Source organism: Perna viridis, chromosome 3 (assembly GCF_037379345.1).
Source record: "Perna viridis isolate PV_CMFRI_1.1 ecotype Kerala chromosome 3, ASM3737934v1, whole genome shotgun sequence".
Taxonomy (NCBI): Eukaryota; Metazoa; Mollusca; class Bivalvia; order Mytilida; family Mytilidae; genus Perna; species Perna viridis.
This window is the reverse complement of record NC_142447.1, coordinates 21,070,716-21,085,577: the sequence shown is the minus strand read 5'-3', so window position 1 is coordinate 21,085,577 and position 14,862 is coordinate 21,070,716. Positions and strand designations below refer to the sequence as shown.

General features: G+C 33.6%; 1 pseudogene across 1 annotated transcript; it reads left to right on the top strand.

Moving 5' to 3' along the window:
• The first annotated feature begins 344 nt into the window (after positions 1-344).
• LOC148621403 (uncharacterized) lies at positions 345-6,687 on the top strand (annotated as a pseudogene). The gene is made up of 2 exons (XR_015921180.1): positions 345-434; positions 4,432-6,687. The product of XR_015921180.1 is annotated as an uncharacterized LOC148621403 (transcript).
• The last annotated feature ends 8,175 nt before the right edge of the window (positions 6,688-14,862 follow it).

The window sequence follows — 14,862 nt, the reverse complement described above, 5'->3', positions numbered from 1 at the left end:
TGCATCGCAAATTTGACAGTTCTAACATCGTTGGGAATTTTTCAGACCTTTCTATACGTTTACATATCTTCCCTGTATCAATTTGATCCGATGGAGCAGTGTAGCGAATAGAGTCGTCACATTCTGAGACGTTGTATAATATTGATTTGTTGTGACATGCATCACTAATTTGATCCTCTATCCTACATAATATATATAAGTACTTAATGTAATATTTTGATATTTCTATATTATTACCTGCAATTTTTTCAGATTTAACATTTTACTCAAGCATTGCATTTACCTATATATAGTAGATATTGTTTGTTATCAAACCATAATCAGGTAATAAAATCTCGATAGTACTATCACATGCTGTAACAAAGGTTCATTTTAAATTGCGACTTAATTAATCAAGATTTGAAAAATGACACGCAGCAGTCTTAAATGTTAAGGTAATTTCTTTACTATTATGATAATTATATTTCAAATTTACAGAATTATTAATGGTTGTGAAAGCAATCTCACAAAATGTTGACTGTCCAAGATTAGTGATATGGATTAAGAAAACTGATGTTGCCCGTGCCGTAGGCGATCACTTTTTGAACATATACGATTTTTGGACGAAGAGGGTAAGGTTTTCGCGCAAGTGTGCGAAGAAGTCAAAAGAACTTTGGTATAATATTGACTTATTTATCTCGTAAAACATTTTGAATGTTTAATTGAAGAATGCATAAGGCTGTATATATGGCTTGAATTTATGTGACGAAATTCAACATTACCGTTTGTAAAACATTCGTAAATAAGTCGCAAGTATTCGTAAAATCTCGTTAGGTTATACCATTCGTAAATATCCGTCAAGCTTGAATCAAATCGTAATCTTACAATTCGCATTGCACTCGCAATTATTCTTAAAATAGTGAATGCATTCGTAAATTTCATCGCAAGGAATCGTGAACTGTTGTTGTGATCGCATCGCATTCATTCTTACATGTAGTTAATCATACTCGTACCAAATCGCATTTTGGCACTCGCAATTTTTCGTAAAAGTGGTTTAATTCGCATTTTACGAATCTTATAAATTTTTAAGATTTTTAAGAATTCGTAAGAAAGATTCGTGTAGGTGAAGATGATATAATACCCACTACCAATAACACAACACAGGAAAAAAAACAACCAAAGTAAAAGACACACACACTTTACGACGTCATATATAGAAATGAACTCGGTACGTTGATAATAAACATACAATAAGTGAGAACTCAAATTTTGCATTGACTCGGGATGAATATTTTTAAATTTTATTTTAATCAAGCCAATTGACATTCATTTGGGACAACCCTAAATTTCTCTCTTAAGGAGGTAGATCTGCGGTAAGGGACACAACTCTTACTAATCATTGGAACGTTTGTATTTAGCACTTTACATCAATCTCATATCAGCATCAACTAACTTGGTCTGATTTCATTCTGTTTCAAAAGAAAGCTTGATAGGCTTTGGTAAAATTGAATAGGATACAAACATATCACTGATTTCAAGAGTTATATCCCTTATCCTATGTCTACCTCCTTAATCCGCCACTGAATATTGCTTGTCGTATTAAGGTTTAATTTAAACAATTAACCCAATAAGCGATAATAAAAAAAACATGTGGACATATCATGTAGTTGACACTTTGACAATTTCTTTCCGAAATACTTCCAGTTATATTTAAAAAAACAATAAAATTGAAGCTGATTTCCGAATTCTGGATACAGCATTTCTAGTTGCCAATTTTACGTATAGGTAAATTCATCATTAAATGTGGGCTCACTTCTGTGTTATCTATACATTTTTTTATCGTTTATAACGCCTTAGGTTATCCTTTGATTCTTCACACAAAACAAACAAATAAGAAAGAACAAGAAAGAAAACTAAAATTTTATGTATTTTTGCAAATTTACATGTACACAATGAGCCTAGTGTGTACATTGCAAGCAGGTTAACTAACATTGATACAATGTACAAATTAAAAGTAATTAACATTCTACACGGTATTTTTGGATAGCAGGTATAGCATGCAGAGGCTTTACATGTACAAATGAACATTCGTCGTCTCTTTTTACGAACCACTATAGTTTTGTTTTGTAGAATTCCAGATAAGAATCATGCAAAATGTGATTGATTGTTGGAAAGACATATTTTTATTTTTGATGATTTGTTTAAGACGTAATAGTAAAGGGAAATTAACAAGTGGCTTTTGATAAAACCCCCGTCCATAGAGATATAGATTATAAGGAGTGCACTACAGAATTCAAAATTAAGGGAGACAACTCTGTAAATGACACTGAAATACAATAGAAACTGTTGGATTTTCAATATGGCTTATCTCTTCAGAGCAGACAGCTTAGAATGGAAAATTATACATCTTCATATAGACTTATAAAGCAAATTAATAACAAAAATAAAAATGTATAGCCATTTTTAGGGTTTATCATATATTACAGAATTTGCATGATTCTTACAAAGACTGCTACTTTAAAATTCTTTAAGCTATTTTCCGACTATTTTTCATAAAACGTTCACATTTTAAATGATTCCATCAGTGAAATGTTTTAACAGTTCTCTTCAGATTTCACAAACCTTTTACAAGTACACGTAAATAGCAATCTTTATAAAAATCAGACAGGAGGATTCAAGAATGTAAAAAGCCTGTTGAATTTACTTATATAGTTCTGGGGCAATGTCAAGGAAAATCCATGTATGTCTTAAGTCATGTCTTAGGAATAAAATTAGGATATTCTTATAACATGTCTTAGACACGTCGTACGGTGTAATCCGAAGCAATCTCAGGATGATATTTACTATGGTCCAAAGATAATGTTATGCTAAATTATGACGTAATATCGGATAACTATTAAAAAATGAATGGTGAAAAGGGGGTAAATATCAAATTCATAAGATAAATAGAGCATGGATACATCGCTACAAAAATTAATACAAGTGATACTCATGCAATTTTTGCCGTTATTATATAATATTTATACAATAGTAGCTTATAGAGAGGTCATTACCATGATAAATTGACTGCTCGGGGACAGTAATAGTGTCTGAGACCACAATAATGCTCGAGACACAGTCCAGAGTATTATCATGGTAGAAGGTAACATCGCTGTTCAATGGGCTGTCAATTTATCATGGTACTGCCTTCTATATAAGCAACTATTGCATAAATAATATATTAACGCCAAAAATTGCAGACGTATCAATGGTATCAATTTTTTTAGCAATGTATCCAGTATTTAAACACATTAGTTGATAAAGGTGTCATAAAATGGGTATTTCTGTATAAATCCTTTAATTTCCAAAGTTGTTTCACGTATTGCACGAGTCGTGAGTACTGAAAAAAGTAACCCAATTTTTTTTGGAAAGTGTAATTCAAATTATACTGTCTGAAGTTAAGAAGAATAAGGAAACAATATTAAACAGAATATCTAATTGCGAAAAAGTTGGTGTAGGAGAATATTTGCTTTAAATAAAGTGAATGCCATAAACAGTGGCTCTGTCTCTAATACTTTATTTCGTCTCCCTCGTTATCTCAGATGACTATATACAGCGGTCATGTTTGGTGTTAAAATATTCTTTTAATTTCTGGCATTTTAAGTTCATCTTAAGTTTTAGGAGTATGGTAGTAATATCATCTTAGGACACCTATCACGGTATCCTATCTTTAGGACAAATTTTAGGACGTTTCTTAATTCAAGTTTTGTTGACATGATTTAGGAAAAAGACCAGTGGTCCTTTTCACCAAAAATCGTAAGTGTAAAAATTAGTCCTAAGTTATGACGTCATAGTAAATCAAATTATTGTGACGTCACAATTTAGAACTAATTTTACACTTACGATTTTTTGTGAAAAGGACAGCTGTACTAAGACCATCCCACGACAGGCCTTATTCCCAAGAGAGATTCGTTGACATTGCCCCTGATTCAGAAACAGTTATAGACCACATTAAAATGAATATTACACATTACCATGTGAATAATTAGTTTGTTATAGACAACATTACCACGTGAATGTTTAGTTTGTTATAGACCACATTACCGTGTGAATGTTTAGTTGGTCACTCTGTTGTTACAATATCTAGATTTAAAAAAAACGCATCTTGTGCTTAAAATTAGTACTTTGAAGGAGTTATCTTTCTTGACTTTGTAATTTTAGTAGAGCTAAATATTTGGTATTCTCGAAAAAAAATCGGATTTAAAAATACAAAAAAAGGACTATCGGTAGGTAAAAATATAGCATATGTAGACTGGATCAGTGATTTTTTCTACACGTACCATGAATCACTGACAGTGTGCGGATTTTATATTGATTGATTTACGTAGAAATCATTTTAAATGTTAAAATCATGAATATAAATAAACAACAAAATTTCACGGATTCTACTAATTATATCTTTTTTTCACACAGAATGTCAGATAGTAAGTGTTGCGCTGGATGCCTAAGAGATGACGAAAGAAACATCGCAGAGTTATGGTGTATCGAGTGCACGGAGCCAGTATGTCAAATTTGTGCTAAGGTTCACAGAAGATTATCACCACCTCACAAAATTATTGGGATAAAACAGGTCAAAGATGGTGCTTCTGTTTTACTAAACATGCCTAAACATTGTGCAAGACATCAGACAGAGACGATTGTTCTATTTTGCCGCCAACACGACCTTCCTATCTGTGCAATGTGCGTTCAAGAAATGCATAAAAAATGCGAAACGATTATCTCACTTGAAAAGGCCTCAGTTGGTATAAAAAATGGAACCGCTATAACTGAAATTGAAAATCGAATACAAAACATCATTGATGTAATGAGTTCAATCATCAACCAAGCATCGAAAACAAAAATAGAAGAAAATAAGACCGACATCAAGCGAAAAATTCGAGAGACGAAACAGAAGATTATTGATCACCTTGAACAACTTGAAGATGCCCTACTGAAGCAAGTAGAGGAAATCTTTACCAGGAATGATGTCCTACCAATAAAAGAGGAAAAAACATGAAGACAGATATAACTTTGTTGACTACATGGATGAGAGATTTCAAATTGTTAAAAGATAATTCGTCTGAAACACATTTGTTTAGGGCTGTAAAATTTTTGGATAAAGAGTTATTTTCAAAGGAAACAACCATACGTTCAAAAAAAGTACCAAACATGACAAAGCCAGAGTTTACTCCTTCTGACGATGCCGAGAATATCAAAAACACCATCCCCACTATTGGCATAATCAAATGTAGCAGATGGGGTACCCCGCATCCTCCTTTAGAAAGAGAATGGCGCTGCCAAACTTCCGTTCGTGTAAATAGACCTTTACTTGTTGTACACTTTTCTGCATCTAAACTATATGAGGGTTTTAAAATATTTCGAGGTTGCTTCATTCCAAACAGAAAACTACTGTTGTCTGAGTCCAGGGGCAAACGTATTTACAGTTGTGCATGGAACGGGATGATATCAAAGTCCGTCATCCTTGATAAGAAACCATGCCATATGACGTTGTACGACGAAAATCGAGTACTAGTAACATCATCCAATGGTATTCAGTTTATTGACCTACAAGATATGAGCATAGTCAATGAGCTACTGGTTGGAAAGAGGTGCTTTGGAATCAGTAGTAGAGACGAGATAATATGGGTCAAAAGTGGGCAAAATCAACTTTCTGTTATCAACATCAATGGGAATCTATTGAACAAGATAACGACGACCTTTGAACCAGAGGATCTTATTATTCATCAGTCCAGAGATCTGTATTGCTCGGATCGTAACAGTGATACTATATACACAGTAACACTAGATGGAAGAGAGAATGAGTTCTTCAAAAGTCCGGACTTAAATCATGCTTTGGGAATAACGTCAGACAAAAATGGTGATATATATATTGCTGGCAAAGTATCCAGCAACATACATCGAATTTCAGCTGATGGCCAAAACCATGAAATTATTTTGACGAGCAGTGACGGGATAAAACAACCAACGGGACTTGCTTACAGCAACGAAACGAATGAACTGATGGTTATAAATGAGGAGAACAGATCCATTATGATTTTTAAAATAAGTTAAAAATGTTTGAAAGAAAAGATGCAAGTTGAGTGCAGAATAACGAAATTGAATTGTCATATTGTGGTTGAACATTTTGAAACAGTCATTCAATTTTGTACTCCCGCTAGAGGGGTCGGGATTGCACAGCAATCGTTTGTTCGTTAGTTTGTTTGTTGTTCATTCGTTAAATTTTCTTTGCAGTCGTTGAGTAGGAAACAGCAGATGGGTTGTATAACGGGGTCGTTTCTCGGTTTTATATTTTGTGTGCATATCATTTAATTTCCAAAGGAACACTTTTCCTTATTGTACATTTTCCCGCATCATCTCTGACATTGACTTAATTTTCGAAAATTATTCTCGTGATATTTGGTTATATATAGTATGTAATTAAGTTATGAGCATTGACTGTAGAATTGTTTCAAATCTAAAGCCTGAAGTGTATTTAAAGTACATGTATACTGATTGCCTGAAATATGAAGACTTAGTGTTTACTTAGTGATTGAGATACTTCCGTGAGTGACGTATGGCAAAATACTGCAGCTGATAGCATTAATTATAAATGCATCAACTTGCACCGTTTAAGCAAAAAGTTCATTTCAGTTCTGACCATTTTTTTTCATATAAAAAGAGATAATCTATTTTTATTTTTATTATAAACTATTATATTGAAAATTGCATGGCTGACAATTAAGATGTGGAACAATTGAATTTATTTGAACTCAAGAAGAACAAACTTTCGAACTCCTGAAAATCATTCCAAATTATTGCACAACATGGCAATCAGTTCATAAAAAAATGCAGGACCCAACATTACATTGACCCGTTACAAATCAGCACGCACTCAAGTACTAAACACGTGTACCTACTGAATATCAAAAAGCGTTTTCGCAAAATAATCCAAAAAAAATTTTTTTTCTTAGTAAAACTACTAAATCAAGACAAATAATTTCTTCAATACTCATTGAAGCAAAATCAAGCTTTTACTTGATTTGCCAACTAACTCCATCACAATCCGTAATTTTGTCAAAATTTACTGAAGCAGACTAAAATGTAAACTAGATCTGTGACAGTAACTCATTAAAATACACGAATGAACAAATGAATGGACAGGGTGCAAACCTACAGTTGCCTAGCTAGGGTGTGTACTTAAAACATTTTATAGATTAGGCTGGCAAAGTAAACACTCCTTTTTTCTAGAACCTCCCGCTCTGTGATTATTATATGGAAAATGAAATAACAAACACAAACAAACAAAAAAACAAACAAAAAACAAAAACAAAAATAAAAGAAGAGAAAGGATTACCTTTAAATACCATGACATTTTACTATGTAGCCAGTGAACGAATATTCTTAAGATTTTAAGGAAACTTTTTTAAGGCGCAAATAAACAAACAAAATCGAAATCAAAATCAAAATTGCACGTGCTCATTTGGGGACCGAGATAATTTGGATGATATTCAGACGGACGGACAGGGTGATTTCGTTGAGTGGGGTATAAAACAAAACAAAAAGCGAAACTTAAGTATGCAATGTATATGAAGGATATGATTTAAACAAGGCAATTGTAATAAAGTCCAACTTCCGAATACGTTCCGTCCACGCTGTCATTTTATATCGAAATTTAATTCGTTGCTTCAAAACGGACAATGGCCACGATCGTGAACTCCTGGAAAGGTCAGGTTTGTCTACCTTCTCTATTAAGACAGATTAACATTTATTTCGTGTGTCGTTAATTTTATAAATGGGCGTTTTACATATAAAATAAAAAGGCAACTATACTGTTCATTACTACCCTTTAACAGAGAAATGATAAATCCGCTGGTGTAATCATGCTCCCATGCGCAAAGTAATTCAACAGTAAAATCTCAATTTTCTAACAGCATCATATATTATTTTATACCTAAATTGTTTTCATACTGTTGGTAGAATAGTTCAGACAATAAAATACATATCAGAAAATTTCGTATATTTAATTACTAGGACAAACTTATAGATGTCCAATTTTGATATGCTAGACGACGAAAGTACTTGCTGACGACATAACAAGTTTACATTGTAATCTATTTTCATCAGCTGGTCAATGTTATTGAATAAGACATTGCCTCAATCAATCGATGTAAACAAGATTGGTCCTGAGAAGGCGTGAGTGTCCGTCATGAAATATGTCCAGTAAGTCAATTTAACATCCTTTTGACAGGTAATGACTTGTCGAAACCCAAACATATCCCAAAGTGGACTTTTCTTTATCCAATTACCGAAATTTATGTTTCCAATAAATCGCATTGTTTGCCTTTCCCAACTTTCCTCGCCAGAAGAACAATTATTATGACAAAGAATATCCGTCAGAGATTTCAAGTAGTCATGAATTCTATATATTTAGTCTTTGAATAGTAGTTCACAAATAAAATCCCGAAACCGACTCCGTCTCGATACTGATTTTCCTAATTTGTATTGTCTAGACTGTAACTGCCTGGTCTGTGACTGATTTTTAAAGTAATTTTTGTTTGTTATTGATCAAACATTTATTGTTTATTTAATCATTATGACAGTTTTCAAAATTGTCCTTTGTATTCTTCAGGGGTTGTAGAAAAGGGGGAGGGGTAAGTGAAGCTCATTGATAATATTGTGTGTTGATCCCTCTTTTTCAGGTGTTGGCCTTCTTAGGTTTGAACTCCAGTTTCAATCATCTTTGACATTGCCGTTCGATTATAATTCAAGCCATCGTGTTGGATTTATACAATGACTAAGTCTTGCTTCCTCCTAGCTGCGAAATTGTAGCTCTTGATTTATTTTTTTTTATTTTGCGAGTTAGAGCTACGTTTCGCAGCTAGCTTCCTCCACCAAGAGAAGGTTACGAAAGTAAAATCAACATGTGTTAAGTCTTTGTGCTTTACCTTGTTTTTTTTACATTGCCGTAAAGTATGACAGTTGAGATAATAATAAATGAATATTTTTTTTATCAAATCATCAGTACCAAGTGATTTTATTTATTAGAGTGTGAATAATGGCCCTCTAACACTATAAAGAATTGCGGAATTGAAAACAAAATGGAAAATTCACCTTTCAATCAACCGTTACTTAAAGTATCAGAATTGGACAAGGTTTATTAGAAGTTACAATGTATCTAAGAGCTGGATAGTCTATTTCTGCCCCCAATCTCACATAGGCTAAGTACATGCAAGTTTCATTTATATGAAAATTATGGTTTTTTTTTCAGTTTTGTTAAAAAAACGAGATTTTGGTATAACTTGTTATCTTTAATACTATCACAAAAAATCTCCATAAGACCAAAATCAAGTAAATGATTTTTTCTGTGGTTACTTCCGGCTATTCAAATAAAAATAATTAACATAAAAAACATGTAGTTACTTCTATCGTGATTTGTAAAGGGATGGCTTACAAATGTACTTCAAAAAGTCAAACCACGAAGAAGAAAAATAACCTTTCATTCGAACAATTTTACTACAAGTCATCCATGTTCTTTACAAAAAAGAAATGAATGCTAAACGTGTACACGAACTTTCTGATAACGAACACCCAAAGAACACAACAAATATATGCACAACAAAAGTACTCCGATTCTATTTATGGTATGTTTCGAATGATACCAATTCTTTTTATGTTGAATTAAAACAAATGCTTCATTAACTGGTATTCAATAGAAACTTAGATACCTCTAAATTTTGCTTTGTGGCATTTCATATAGTTTTATATGACCCAACTACTACTGGAGGACTAATCATCCTTTTATAATTATGTTCAATCTTCAGCGAGTTGGGACTAGAGCCAATAAAATTTTTTAAAAAAATTTGAAGGGAAAAAAACTCGAACCCGTTTTTAAAAATTTGCTTTTCCTGAAGACCCGTGGATCAGGTAACTCTCGTCAAGCTGCATGTAATAAAATATAGCTACATTGCAAGTGCTATTAACACAGATGTTGAAGCATATATTAATTGGTACTATAATGTCAGTTTGGCAAAGCCCTGGTTTTCAGAGAGAAAAAAAATACATTTCGAAGATAGGGGTTCAGCTGATGAGCAGACTATACTACTGGACAATGATCCATCATTCTATAATTGTGTTCGGTCTTCAGCGAGATGGGATTACTACGATCAGTAAAGAAGAAAAACCAAAATTTCAGAGCACCGCTAGAATCCCGGCTCAAAAAAGCCATTACGTAATTAAGGTACTTTGTATCTAGTGACAAATATTCGACAATACACAAGTCCGATTTGTCTGCTTGCACAAGAAGTACTGTATGGCGGGAAATTCTTGCGAGGCTCGGAGGAAATTCGAAAATGAAAGGTCGCCAAATTTACGTCTCGATATTTCACAGTATCCCCGCTAGACCGGATCTATAAACGCAAAAAATAAAGACCGTAAAAATTCAAGAACCCTATTCTGACCAAATCGCGAAATTTGAAATTTGCCATCCACGAAGATAACCTGGTATACGATAAGTCGATCTATTATATGTGAAGAGCACAAAGACGAGTTTATCTCGTCACCGACTACACTTGACGAATGAAGAAAGTAAGCGGACTAGTTTCTCAATAGATTAATTTTCATCATTCCTGTGGAGCCTTTGATGGTAAAAAACATCAGAAGTTCAACTAAAACTTTGCAGTAAATATGTTATTTCGTTGTGTAGATGGTTTGATGCCCAATACATGTTAAGTGTGTCGATATTGGTGACATGTGGTCGACGGTGTCAAACTGCGAGGGCTTTAATGAGTCGAATCTGAAGGAATGTGTGCAAACTAGCATATGTGCATATTTGTAAAATCAAATTTGCTAAGCATTTGTATGAGTTTTTGTATGGTATGTATTTTCAAAATGTTTTATCAAGCTGTTAGTTAATAATGGTTTGTTTTGATTGTTAACGTCAACAAGTTTTTCTCTTATGCTGTTACATGTACTGGTTATCATAAGAATTAAAACATTTACGGTAAGATATTATCTTAATGAAATGCTTATATTCAATTTAGTGCTAGACAAGATGTTACACGAATTCAATAAACAGTGTACATGCATTCATTTAAATATATAAGCCTTTGCTAACATGAACCTCATTTCCCTAATTAATTGTTTGTCTTTTAAGATGGCAATTGAACCGTTATTTGATTTATATCAGTAGCTAGAAAAAAAAATTCATTTTTTATTTTTGTTCTATTTTTTCCATCCTCCCAAGTCAGGGTTTTGAGTCCACCCTCGCTCCCTCAAACCCCGGACATCACTCATTCATATTTAGCGGGTATCGTCCAGCCCCATCTAGTGAGTTACTTAAATTTAAACGGATCCAAAATCCAATCAAATCACTCGTAATAGAAACTCTTCGATATAACTTACAAAATTGCTACACACAACGTCATTTTTTTCAGTAAAGACTCTAAACAGAATCTACAGTTATCCTTTTTTGCTCATACTGCATTATTTGTGACATCATACAACTTTCAGTTACTATATCGGATCGTCCATTACCTTGTATTATTGTTTACCTTTCCACAGACATTTTATGTTAAATCGATCTTCATTGGTGCTTCGCACACTGGACGTTTTTTCATACGCAGATCATAATTTACTTCACATAAGTCGATAAAATTAACAACCTAGGTAAATTCTATATTCTAAAAAATGACACAAATAAAGTGATAGCAATAGAAATGATAAGTTTTTTAAACATTGTACATTCATTTTTGCCCAACTTAACCGCCTCTATTCCAACAAAGACACTTTTGGCGAAAACAAAAAAGTGAAGTGTTCCCCGAAAAAAAAAAATCACAATCGGTATTGCCTTTGTCCGTATATCAAATGGATTGGAAATTTAATCAATTGTAAAATAGTGTGAATTTTAAATCTGTCAAAAGCTTTCTTAATTTGTTAGCTATTCCCCCCCCCCAAAAAAAAATAAAATAAAAAAAAAATAAGGAGTGATGGGTAGAACTCGCCATGCATGTATCATGTCTGTCTTCAAATGTTTTGTTCGCGTTTTGTTTGAATATATGTACGATGCAGTAAAATTATGACCACGTACGGCTGTGAAAGGGAGATCTTTCGATAAAAGTGTTCATGTATTTTGAGGCTCAAAGGTGAAACTCCTCTTAAACTTTTCATTGATTGGAAACACAATTGGATGCAAACTAAACAAACTATTATTTTTACATGTATCGTCTGAATAGCATTTTAAATGAAATCATTTTTGTCTGATAGTACTCACTGCCCTTCTTATGATATTTTTTCCGGGAAATTTTTTTTATATGTACAATTTAAGATAAAAGCCTACAAAAAATGTAGGTAAAGTGAGGAAGCATTTTTTTTGCATTTATTTTATTTCCTTCAAAAGGTCATTCCCTGTCGACAGTGTCATTTGCTTTTTGTTCATTTACGTTCACAATTTGTAAGGTTTTTTTTTAAGGTTAATGTTTAGCTTAGCTACCCTGTCAATATTTTCAGACTTTCAATCAAGGAAAAGCAATTTTTTAAAAATGGTAATTGGGAAACAAGTGCGTGGTATTCATTCCACCCTCTTGATGCCTCTTATCGGACGCAGCATTGTAACGTCATACAGCGTTGCACGACGAAACGTCACAGAACAACAGCTCGGAAAAAAAATTTGAAAATACGTCTGACACTCTTAGAGAAAACTCTGGCAGTCAAAGTGTTAAAGTCGATCGTAACGTTCCGCAGTCCGCAATTCAAGTATTTCCAAAGAAAATTTGGAAAATAAAATTGTGGGCAGTGCTCACTAACTTGATACCCCACTCCTGCATTTGATAGCATGCACCTTTTAACCTCCATTTTGATTTAGATCAAAATTTGAAATAAGAGGTGCACTAAGAGGACATGTAATAAAGATTCTATGCAAGTTTCATTCAATTCATTGCAGTGGTATAGGAGGAATAACGGATAAAAAATGATTTACCATGTCCATATATTAAAAAATGACCAAGTCCATGTTTTCGTTTGTGAAAACCTAAGTTGATTCGATCAAATTAATAAGAGATGCACAATTTGAACCTGTAATAAAGATTATTTGCAAGTTTCATTCAATTCCATTCAGTGATATAAGAGGAGTAATAGATAAGAGATAGGTCCCCCCACTTGCCAATATAAAAAATGACACAGTCCATGGTTACCCTAGTGAAACCCCAAATTGATTCGGATCAAATTCTAAAAAGGATGTGTACAATGGGAACCAGTCATAAAGATTTTGTGAAAGTTATATTCGATTCCATTCAGTGGTTTGGGAGGAGTTATGGATAAAAGATAGCTAGGTCCCTATTCTGTGTAACGGAAGGACTGACGGATTCCGGAAGGACGGACGGTCGGACACCCCTATCACTATACACGCCCCACATTGCAAGTCGGTGTACAGTGAGGGAGAAATCTTAATTTTGACTTTAATCGATTAGAAATTAAGCCATCTACACGAGTGCAGTTCTACAAAAACAATAGTAGCTGCTCTTCGAAAACTGTTCTCCAAGATCGAGCCAGCCCTTCAGTTGCTGACACAGCTAGAACTGTCAGAGTAGCTGACTCTAAAATTGTTCTAAATCTAAAATACGACAATTCCTCTCACATATTACTTACACTTTATATTTGTTTTCACTCACTAATGTATCGGGCCAGGTTGGGGGTCTAGCAGTTACCAAAATGTAGAAAATACTGTTCATCCTGATAAAAATTTATTCATAAAATTATGAAATTAAATATGATCTATATACCCTTTAAGACTGTGAAAAGCAAAATCATATTTGATAAATGTGACTTATATATCATCTCACAGGTTATGTATGCTTCATATTAACTTCATACTAAAATTTCTAAGTTTTTGTCAATATCCAATGTAAATGTTCACTATCCCAGCTGTATTTGTATCTCTCTACTGTGACATGCCTGGCACGGACTGGCGTGCCGGGCGTACGCTCCTCTAAATCGGTAAGAAAAAAAATCACCACAAGTTTCACCCCATAATATTTTTCCCTTGCTTTGCATGGCATTTATTCAATTATCGCCCCCCCCCTCAAATCCTGGATCCGCCCCTGCATATCAATCATATAGTCTGTCTGTCCGTCACTTAAGATCATGTTAAACTACCTGGTTTCATGCCAGTTGATGCGTGGTATTGGAAATAGATAACATGTCTAATGACGAAACAATTAAATAAATTTCGAACCCTTAAAAACCATATACTATGTACATGTAGGTTTGATCAAATTACCGCATAAGGACATACTCATTTCACCGATAGCATTGATTATTTAAGTTAAATCGAACACACTAGTATATTTATTATTGAATTTATATGCCCAAAATTTATTTCATGCTTTTGTACATATGGACATTTATTTTATTAACATTTTGTCCTCAGTTGATGCATATTTACACACGAATGTATTTACATCTACGGTGGCACTTGTTTCATGCGAAAAATATGGTATAGTCTAATGTGTGTAACCCGTACCCGTACCAACTTTTCCCCGCACCCAAATATGGTTTTGCTAAAATATTCATTCTTACGGTATGTTTAAGAACTGAAAATTGCTTGAGGTGTGAGAAAGTCCATTTCAATTCATTTCTAATCAAGAAAATGATGTATATTTTTCTGATATTTCTAGATCTTGTTCCGTCGGTAATCAGAGGTCAGAAGGTCTAAAATGTGTAACCGGAAGTTACCGTACCTAACGGAAACAAGACGTTTCGGCCATGGTGCAAGTTCGGCCTTGGTTGTTTCGGCAATGTACCAGTTCGGCCATATAATAAAAGTCGTTTCGGCCATAGTTTTTCTTCTTTATTTAATTTGATAACAACTTG